Here is a 9799-nt window from a genome sequence, read left to right on the forward strand (position 1 = left end):
AAGCGATAGGACAGTAAGGAGGGAATGGCACCTGTGCAGAGCGGTCACAGAGATGCTCATCCTTGTTTGAGGTCAACGGGAGCTTCTAGGTGCCCAAGTAACTTCCATTTTCAAAGCCATTTACTTTCCATCTGTGCTCAGCAGAAGGTTGTTCACCTCCTGGAGGTAACTCCTACAAAATACCTTCATTTACAGTGGAAAAATTAAGCTCATTTGAGCAATTCATTCAGTGAAAGTATTTCTTCTGCTAAAGCAGCAAATTAATTCTATACTTTTTTCACAATATTCCTTGAGATTGTCTTGCTGGCACTCAGTATTTGAAATTCCAGACTTACACTGTGATAGTAAAAGTAGCTGTGTGTTGTCATTTCTACCTAGATTATGCAGTGAAGGACAGATTAGGATGCACTCTACTTTCTCTGGTTTTATCCAAACACTGCAAAGCCTTTAATGGAAGTTTCCTTCCTACTTCACATTAAAATGTTCATAAACATTTTTCATCCCCACTTCAAAAGATGAACAATTTTAGAGAATTCTCTGAGAAAAAAAAAAACCAAACAATTACTGGTTTTGGCAAAAATCTGAAAAACACTTTATTTCATCCAAATTCAAAATTTTAAGAGGATAACATCATCCAAAATTTGGAAAGCTTTGATCAGCTCTGAGATAGATAGATAGATTTATAAACTGTCAAAAAGTGGATATAGTTTGATTGGGGTTTTTTTTTGCAACTGAAACAGACAAAACCTCTTTACATCTAATGTTAGCAAGAGGTAACTGAGATAGTCCACCTGAGCATCTCCTCCAAGTGAATTATTAAGAATGCAAAGGTAGACACATTGAGAAACTGCAGTTAATATGTTTCCCTGATACATTCCTCAGTCATTTACACATCCTCTCTTTGATTAATCATTAAATCAGTCAGTCTTTTCTGCTTCATGTGAGTCTAACTTACATTGTCCTGCAGGGATCTCAGACGTTTTTTCCCCTCAGAAACCTTGCAGTGATTGACAAGATGGTCTTGTTATAAATCAAAGAAAAAAAAATCAAGAAAAGAGTTCTTGTCTTTATACAAGGAGGCTGGCTTCACTTCTTTGGGAATTTTTCCCCTTTACCCCTGGTTAAAAAGAAAAAAAATGTACCTACCTAGACCACGGTGAAGTCCTCTTAGCAAGATTCTTAAATGTGAAAGACAAGTACGACAGTGCTTTTAAGAGAGATTACTGGACAGAGTGTCTGGGGGGGTTGAAATGAAACTTTGAAAAGAAGTTATTTTTGAGAATCTTGGCTTCAGGAAGGAAGGTGGAAGCTGCTGTCAGCCCGACTCTTCCTTTGCCAGAGATCAAGGAGTGATGAGAAGAGATTACGCAGCAAGTAAATAATATTGAGTAATGAGCTTTGAAACTCTTCTGAAGCTTTAAGCTTGCATTTACTCCTCTCATTTCTTCTGCATTGGTCTGAATAAATCTTCTTAATTAAAAAACATCAACAACTGCAACAATCGTTGATTTGTCATGTAAATGACAGCGCTCAACAAGTCTTCTTGCTGTTTCAGGCATTAGCAGACTGCTGCGGGTGAGCATGTGGCTGCGCCTGCACTGTACCTGCTCAGGGGACGGACTCTGTAGGGTTTTCTCCATCCACCCCTTCTTGGGAACATTTTGCCCTGGACCTAATTCTCTAGAGCTTTCCATTGACTGGCATTTTTCTGCTGGCCCATGTGGGGAGGGGGCAGACAGGATGCAGATGGCATTTTCTGGTTCAGGAGCTGCCTGTGGCTTGCTTGGGGTCTAGTTTGGGCTAGGTCCACTGTAGCTCTGGGCTGTGTCACAGCACTACAGGTGGCCGTCTGCCCAGCACAAACTGCAAAGTTCATCTTCCTTTCCAGCTCTGACCTGCCTCCCCAAAATCACCCGCCCTGTCACGCTCTGCAGGAAGGGTGACAATGGCAGTTAGCATGTCCTGCCCTCTCACGCTCCCTGGCCCTCCTCATTCCTGCAGGTCCCCATCTCCTCACTTGTGTTAGGGTGAGTGCTGCTGAGCCACCACGTGGTGGACCAGCATCAGGAACTAAAGAAAATAATTACAAGGATATGACTATGGATATGACTATGACTATGAATATGAATATGATGTGGTGAAAGTGGAACGGAAAATAATTACAAGGATATGACTATGACTGTGACTATGAATATGAATATGAATATGAATATGAATATGAATATGATGTGGTGAAAGTGGAACAGTCAGATCAGGTCACCAACCCAGACGGATGTGTGGCCACGGAAACACTCGCACCAGCACAGCACGGGAGGTGGGGAGGTGTGGGACACAGCAACCAAGAGCAGGCAGGAAGAAGGAAGGCAGAGAGTCCTGGAGCGGGCTTCCAGCCTTCCTCCTGGATCAGCCCTCTGAATCAGCTCATTCTTCCCCCGGGTGACTGCTAGACCTCAAACAAGAGAGCGAGGGTGGGAACCAGCACCCGGGGCAAAGCAGGACTGCCCCTTTCCCAGAGCTGTCAGCTCCAACATCAGTCTGCAGCCATCGCCTTTGCCTGGCTCAACAACCTGAGCTGGATCATCGGCGATCACCACCAGCACAGCAGGGAGGCCAGACAATTTCAAGGCAGGTGATTTAAGTCATCTCTGGCTTTGAGGGGTGCAGTGTACCCCAGTGTATTTACTGCTCTTCCCCCCATCCTTGTCTACCTGCCAGGGAATGCCATGGGGCAGCTCAAGGCTCATTGGCAACCTCTTCTTGATGTTTGCCACTGCACCAAGGGCTGAAAGGCCCCTGAACGCTAACAAGGGCTGAAATATGCCACAGTTAATGATACCCCAGTAAAATACCAGTGCATCAGAGCACAGCTGCGTTGCCCTGGTTTAAAGGAATACAGGAGACGCCAGACTGTTGAGAACCAAGGTATCCTCAACAATAAGGAGAGGAATTTCTTAGAAAGGTTTTTTTGTGGCGTATCAGTATGCATCGATAGGGAGTAAAGCTGCCCAACTCATTTAACACTGGGAACGTTGATAAACAGGGAACACAGTGGCTGAGTCTGCCAGGGGGAGGAAGAAAAGACAAAAAAAATAAAGAAAAAAAAAGACAAAAATGGCCTATTCATGACAAAAAACAGTCATTATTTCTTCCTTTACAAACAATGGGGAAAAAAGGGAAAAGTGCTCTTATGAAAACCTGTATGAATTTCCTTAAGAGGGTGTACTTTAGATGGAGAATAAGCTAAATTCTGTGAGATATTGGGGTTACCAAGGTAACAATGCAACATTTTGAATACGAAAGCAAATAGATGTATAAGCCCAAAGTAAATCATTAAAGTGCATCAGTATTTTTGAGATGGGTTGGAGTGACTTACACATTGTAGTCCCTCTTTCCAAAGTGTTCTTTGATTTAAAAGCAAACACTTAATAGGGCTCTCTTCAGACAATTATGCTCCCTTTTCTACACAGCACTCTGAGAAGAGACTGGTTATTGATGCCATCTAACAGAACAAACACACAAACTTGATGGAGTCAAACAGAAGAGAGGGGCTTTGGTACATCAAGAAACTTAAACACAGGCCTTATTTTAAGGAGGTTAACCATCCCAAGGCTGCTCAGTTTCTTGCAAACTCGCATTGGCTTCAGCACCCTGCTGAATTCTGGCTTACTCAGTCAAATCTGCATTATACTTTTTAAGTGCAGTAAACAATTTTGGCAACAGTATTTTTTAACTGAGCCCTTCTATAACAACAAATGCAAGGGTGGATATAGATAGCTTGGGGCTCCACATAACTTTTCCCCAAGCAATTCTTATGTTCTTATTTGTACTGTTTTCCTTTTTTGATACAATTAATTCAGTTCAGGAAACCTGTTTGTAACTGCATGATGAATAACTCCTAATTTAAGTCAAACACTCAATGGAAGAGATTTCTTCCAGGCTCATGACTTGGCCTTGAGACGTACCAAGCCTCTAGTTGTTAACGGCTGATAATAATTGTGAATGAACATTTTCTCCCCAAGATCCAAACATTGTTCCAACACCTCTTCCCATTTTCATCGCTATTCTGGTGACAAATTTGGGCTACATATTTAACAGTGCTAAACTGCAGTTATTTGAAAATGCTACTAAGATGGAACAAATAGAGCAAGAGGTACTTAGCTCACTAAAGTTTAGGACCAACAACAGAGGAATATTTCCCAGAAGAAAAAAAATACACTGCATACCTAACATTATGGAAGGGAATTAAACTATGATGCGTACTTAGAAAATATTTGTAACGACCTTCGTTAGTCCAATAGAGAAACAAAATTCTTCTCTGATATGGGAGGTGTTAAATCTGTGGCAATTTATTCAATCCTGGAGTTTTTACAGTTCATAATGTATGTGAATGGTTACAAAAAATAAGTGCTTAAGAATTTAAGTAGTGTTTCTTCCCAGGATTATTTTTGGAAGCTCCCATTTGCTGTACACTGTTTGTGTCCCTTCTGTCTTGAAACGTAAGTGACAGCGAGTTTGTAAGCAGCTTCTGTTGCAGGTCTGAGGAACTCCTTTGGTTTCTGCAACTCTGTGAACAGTCTAACAAAGCATACCTTTTCCTGCAAATCTTGCCTCTTTTAGACCATCCCGACTACAGCGAACTCCCGCGACTTCCAGGTGCAGAGGACGGCCTGCTACTGGGAGCAAGGGGTTTCCCTGCAAAAGCGCCACACCAGGATGCTTCTCTCTTGGAACATCCCGCTGGCTGTGCTGTGCTGTGATGTGCACGTACAGAGGAGAGACCGGGGAGAGCAGCTGCACAGCTAAGGCACGGCAGAAAGAGGAGGGGGAACTCCACCGACCTTTCCTGGGAAGCTCCAAGCCGGGTGATGGTGCCACACCACATCACTGCCGACAGTTCCCTGAGCAGATTCCTTCCATGGGTAATTAGCCTTCACGAAGCATGAATGGACTAGTTTTCTATCAGGAGACTGAATTTTAGCTGACAAATTAGACAGATTCCCCGAGGCCAGAGTTATGCAGCTTTGCCAGTCTCACTAAAAATGTGATTTATAATAGATTCCTCGGTACAGGCACTCCTTGCTTCAGGAATGAAGGTGCACACCATGCTCAGACTCTTTGCCTAACGTGATGGTGTTAGAAACCTTTGTCTTCTGCACGGAAAAAAACTGGCTCGTTACCTGCTTTTGATTTACCAAGTGACTCCTCTTCTGCCCAACTGAGTGTGACAGTGCTGGGAAACTACAGCCTGCATTCAGAAGTCAGGGGTGCACAGGTGTAAATCACATTTTAGGAGGTAAGGGGGTGTTAGTTTGGGAAGTTACACCAGATGTACCTGGATGGAGTTTCTAGCTAGGAAAGCAACTCAACAGATTTTGTGTAAAGATACATCTCTGGCTCTCGATGATGTTGGCATAAAACAGAAGCAGCAGAGCAGAGATTGTGGCCCATGGAGTTCAGGCCTCTTGTCTTGCATTAATTATACAAGAAATATCTCATCCCGCTTTTGATCCTGCAGCCACCCTGCACGTTCCTCCGCACCAGGCGACGAACAGCATGAATCCTGATGCCTCCCAGGGGTGTGATGGACCTGCCACACTGATTCACCCTGCAGGCAAAGGCGACTATTTCACTAGTGCAGGGCGAGCCTGGGTAAAAGACAAAAATGAAGTCCAGCAGATGCCATCTTTGGCTTTATTCCCCTTCTCATCCTGCCCCTAAACCAGACAACACAGCAAGGAAGACAAACAAGATGTTTTCCCAAGACTAATGGGAAGACCCAGAGTTTTGTGCAATTGCAGAGTCCCAGGCAACAAAAATGATGGGCAAGAAGAAAGGGGAAGGAACAAGTCAGGAGGGGTTTTAGACTAACATAATCCCAGACCCAGTTCTTGCCAACTGAGGCTCCACCTCCAGCTCACCACTGTGTCTTCTTATTTACCCCTCCAGTGAAACCGGTATTTGTATTCAGTGAATATCAGCACTTGCTCAGATCAAAAAGCAGGCTCGCCCATCCCTGGCAGTGTCTTGAACATGTCTGTGTTTGCATGGTATTAATAGTTAATATTAATTTTAATTATTAATTTATATTACTTAATAACTGCATGCAGTATTACTGAGGTACCAGGCACATCCAGAGGCTGGTAAATTATGTGGGGAGAGGCGACTAAAACCCACGTAGTCTAGATCTAGCAAGTGGATAATGTGGGGCAGACAGCTACAGGCACAGTGGGCTGATTTTATTTGGATGAGTTTGGGGTTTAAGGAGGACACTGCACAGGTGAAGAGATGAACAACCCCCTCCTTCAAAATTTGCTTTTATCTCCATGTGAGCTTGGAAATTCATAGCTCCATAGCATTACTACTCCCAGCCATTAAAGAGTGTGGGTTATTTTAAATTTAGAAAATCAGAATCCTATCATGTAAATACAAATAGCAACTTCTGCAGAGGCCGAATCGTATAATCAGCACATGCAGAAGGAAACTATCTAATTTCATTTATATTTGTGGCTGCTTAAGGAAGTTAAGATGGCGATTTAAAAAGTAATAACCTATGTAGCACTTAACCTTAGTCTACTGACATGATCTTGTGGGAAAAAACACATAAAACATGATTGGAGCAAAGCTTCCCTTCACATACAAAATTAGATGAACGGTTTGGACAGCCTTTATATACTGGTTTAAAAGAAATATAATTTTCTTTTTTTCAGGTCCACAGCTATGACAGCAAAGTTTCATCAGGTATTTCTTTGGTGTGTTAAGGTTTTGAAATTAAAAGGCAATAAAATATCCTCATATCCACAAATCTTCTGAATTCTTCTGAAGATGTTACTTTAATAGCAATATTTGTTCCCTTTTATAAAGTTTAGGTTGTGTGTTTCTTTCAAAGGAATATAAAGCTGGCATAGGATAATTCTAAGAAAATAAGATCTGAGATTTTCAACTAGATCCTCAGGTGTTTCATAGTATTATATCAAAATTAATACTAATTTTCACTACTCTTTTCTCATAAGTATTAAACTGTTCTTACAGTTGCAAAAACTGGCAAAAACCTAAAGAAAAAGATTCTGGAAAATTGAAGTTTGAACTCATTATTTCTCAGTTCTGTATCTGTCACTAATCAAACAGCTCCCTCTACATATCTGGATATATTTTGTCTTTAGAGAAAGACAGAGAATGTATATGCCAACTTCTGAGTTACCAACAGCATCTTCTAAAATAGTATTTCTTAAGGTGGCATAAGACTGGCCAAACTTTGTAGGTATTTGTTTCCTAACACCTAAGAAACAAATCCCAGTCCTGTTGCCCTCATCTTATAAAGCTTACCTGCTGACACAGTATCGTAAGTACAGAAAACCGCTTAAGTCTTGTTCTGATGTGATTTAGTTGGATCCTAAGCTATTTCTGTGTAGGCTAAATGAAATGCTGCCAGTTTACCTATCATCTCCTGTGATTTTGGTTTACAGTAAAGATTCATAGATTCACTCATGAAATTACTTTGTATTTCCCAAATGGGATTAACAAATTAAATGAACTGAACCTCTGCAGTGAGTAATATGAACTCAGTAAAGTCATCCAGAGAGGGGATTTTAGGTTGAGTTCTGCAACCCATCATCTTACCTCCACTAGATGTCAGTCTGTTGACAGAGCTGGAGGGGTTTAATCCCTTTCAGTGTAAGGAGCATGGTCAGGATCACAGCTACAATTCTTCACTTCCAATCACCAGCAGTAACCCAAAATAGGAGATACTCTGAGTCACTACATTGGTTTCTCTTGTTCTTTGCTCTTTTAGCCCCTGTCTTTTCCCTCCAGCAAATTTCTCAGCATTGACAAGGTCCACCAATGCTGATAAATGGGACCAGCGCCAAGTAACACAGGATTCCCTGTGGGCATTTCCCTGCGTTCATCCGTTCACAAGGGGCCAGACTTGACACATCTGCTCATGAGGACTACTTTGCTTGCGAGTTCCTCGAAAATAGTTAAGTGCATGCCTTTTTACTTGCTAACAGCAACCAGGTGGTGAGGAGCTTTTGGGTTATTTCTGCTCCTTAGGAGGGATATTTGTTTTTATTTTCTGGGAAGAATATACAGTTTCAAAAATTATTCTCACCACTCCAATGGTATCTTTTTAAGACAGCTGAAGGAGCCAGGCTTGACTGCAGGCTTAGCAGATGAATTAAATTCTCCAAGCAGCAGAATCAGGATATTTCCAGGACCATACACAGGATTTTGGAGGATTTTGCACACGGATGCTAACCGGTGGCTTCTGCAGCCCCGAAAAGGTACGTTTCCCATGTGCAGCTCTGCAAACACCATGCAAGCCCAGCATGTCAGGTTTAATGTGCATGTGGAGAGTGACTACACACTGCATGCAAAGGCAGCAAGTCTGCTTGAACTCTGTCCTGTGACACTGAGTTACTCCGTGTATGCACAAAAGCATGGAGAGCTCAGTATAGAGCACAGGAGTGATTTATGTGCACGTACTTAGCAGCAACTTTTTGGATGCTCAGCTGTCCAGGCTGCTAAAGTCCAGAAAAACTGTTGCTGCTATCAAAACACAGGAAAAGCCAAGATTTTCATGAGAGATGAGATCTGATTGCATTTGTTTGGGAAATCTGTATTATATGGCACAACTTTCAAACTTAGCACTGCTCATGGGATCATGTTCACAGGGCCGTCTAGGACTTAAAATAACACTGGGTAGTTGAAAAGGTCAGAAGAGGAGACTAGTAACTGCACACCCTCACCTTCACAGTCCTCCTCAAGAATCCTCCTTTCCCACAAAATGTTAAACAAAACCACTCACAATGTATTTCAGCTATCCTGTCTCTATGCAGCACCATCCATTTCTGTGCATGCATTTCTGTAAACCCGACACTTATTGTCACATTCCCCATACCCATCTTTTATTCTTTATTCTCATGATCAGTGTCAACGGCAGCCTGTCCCATGAAGATGTCCTTCCCTGTTTTGTGTATTGCCTGGAACACCCCTGTCCTTTCCTACAGACATTAAACTGCAATAACCGGGTTTTTTTTTCCCTGCCACAGTGTTGAACTATATGAGTGTCAATGGACAGCCAAAGAGAGGAAAAAAATCAGTGACTTGTTAAACATTTATTCTTACCCAAGTTTGCATTACCTCAATGCACAGGAAGAAGAAAAATGTACACAGCACATCATGGAGAGGGAAGTGGACTGTATCCCACCTCCTCTATGCATCCATTTTCTAATTTGGCCACGCTCACCTCCTTAGTTGTCATCCTAATCCATACTTATCCCAGCTCTTGCAAAAATGAGAACGTCACTCCCCATTGTGCCAGTTTGAGTTCTGATTTAGTGTATACTGTACACAACATAGTCTAACTCCCCATGCTTTTTACAGGTCTCTCTGTCTCTGATATGCCACAGTATCATACATCTAAGCAGGTGCAAACACACACTCAGGCATGCACAAACTGAACCAGGCATCCACTTCTGTAGCGGTGGGATGCCATGAGCTGCAGACAAAAGGGATCCTGTTGTGCCCGTCAGATGCTGGGGTTTTAAGCAGGCAAGCCCTGTATGCGATGCTGCTCCTGCAACACAGAAGTCAGTATGGATTTTGCCACTGGGTTCCTCCAGTAATGAAATCCCAAACTCTCTGTCAAATGCTGTAATAGAGAGATTCTCTATCTGTGAGAATAAATTTCTAAACAGGAGCAGGCCTTGCCCTGGCCAAGGTTTTTGCTTCGCTTCTGCCCTGGCAGCATGGGAATTGCTTCTTGTCACAACTACATCAAAACAGCTGGGAGGGACAAAGT

The sequence above is a fragment of the Egretta garzetta genome, unplaced genomic scaffold (assembly GCF_000687185.1).
Source record: "Egretta garzetta isolate BGI_Z169 unplaced genomic scaffold, ASM68718v1 scaffold81, whole genome shotgun sequence".
Classification (NCBI taxonomy): Eukaryota; Metazoa; Chordata; class Aves; order Pelecaniformes; family Ardeidae; genus Egretta; species Egretta garzetta.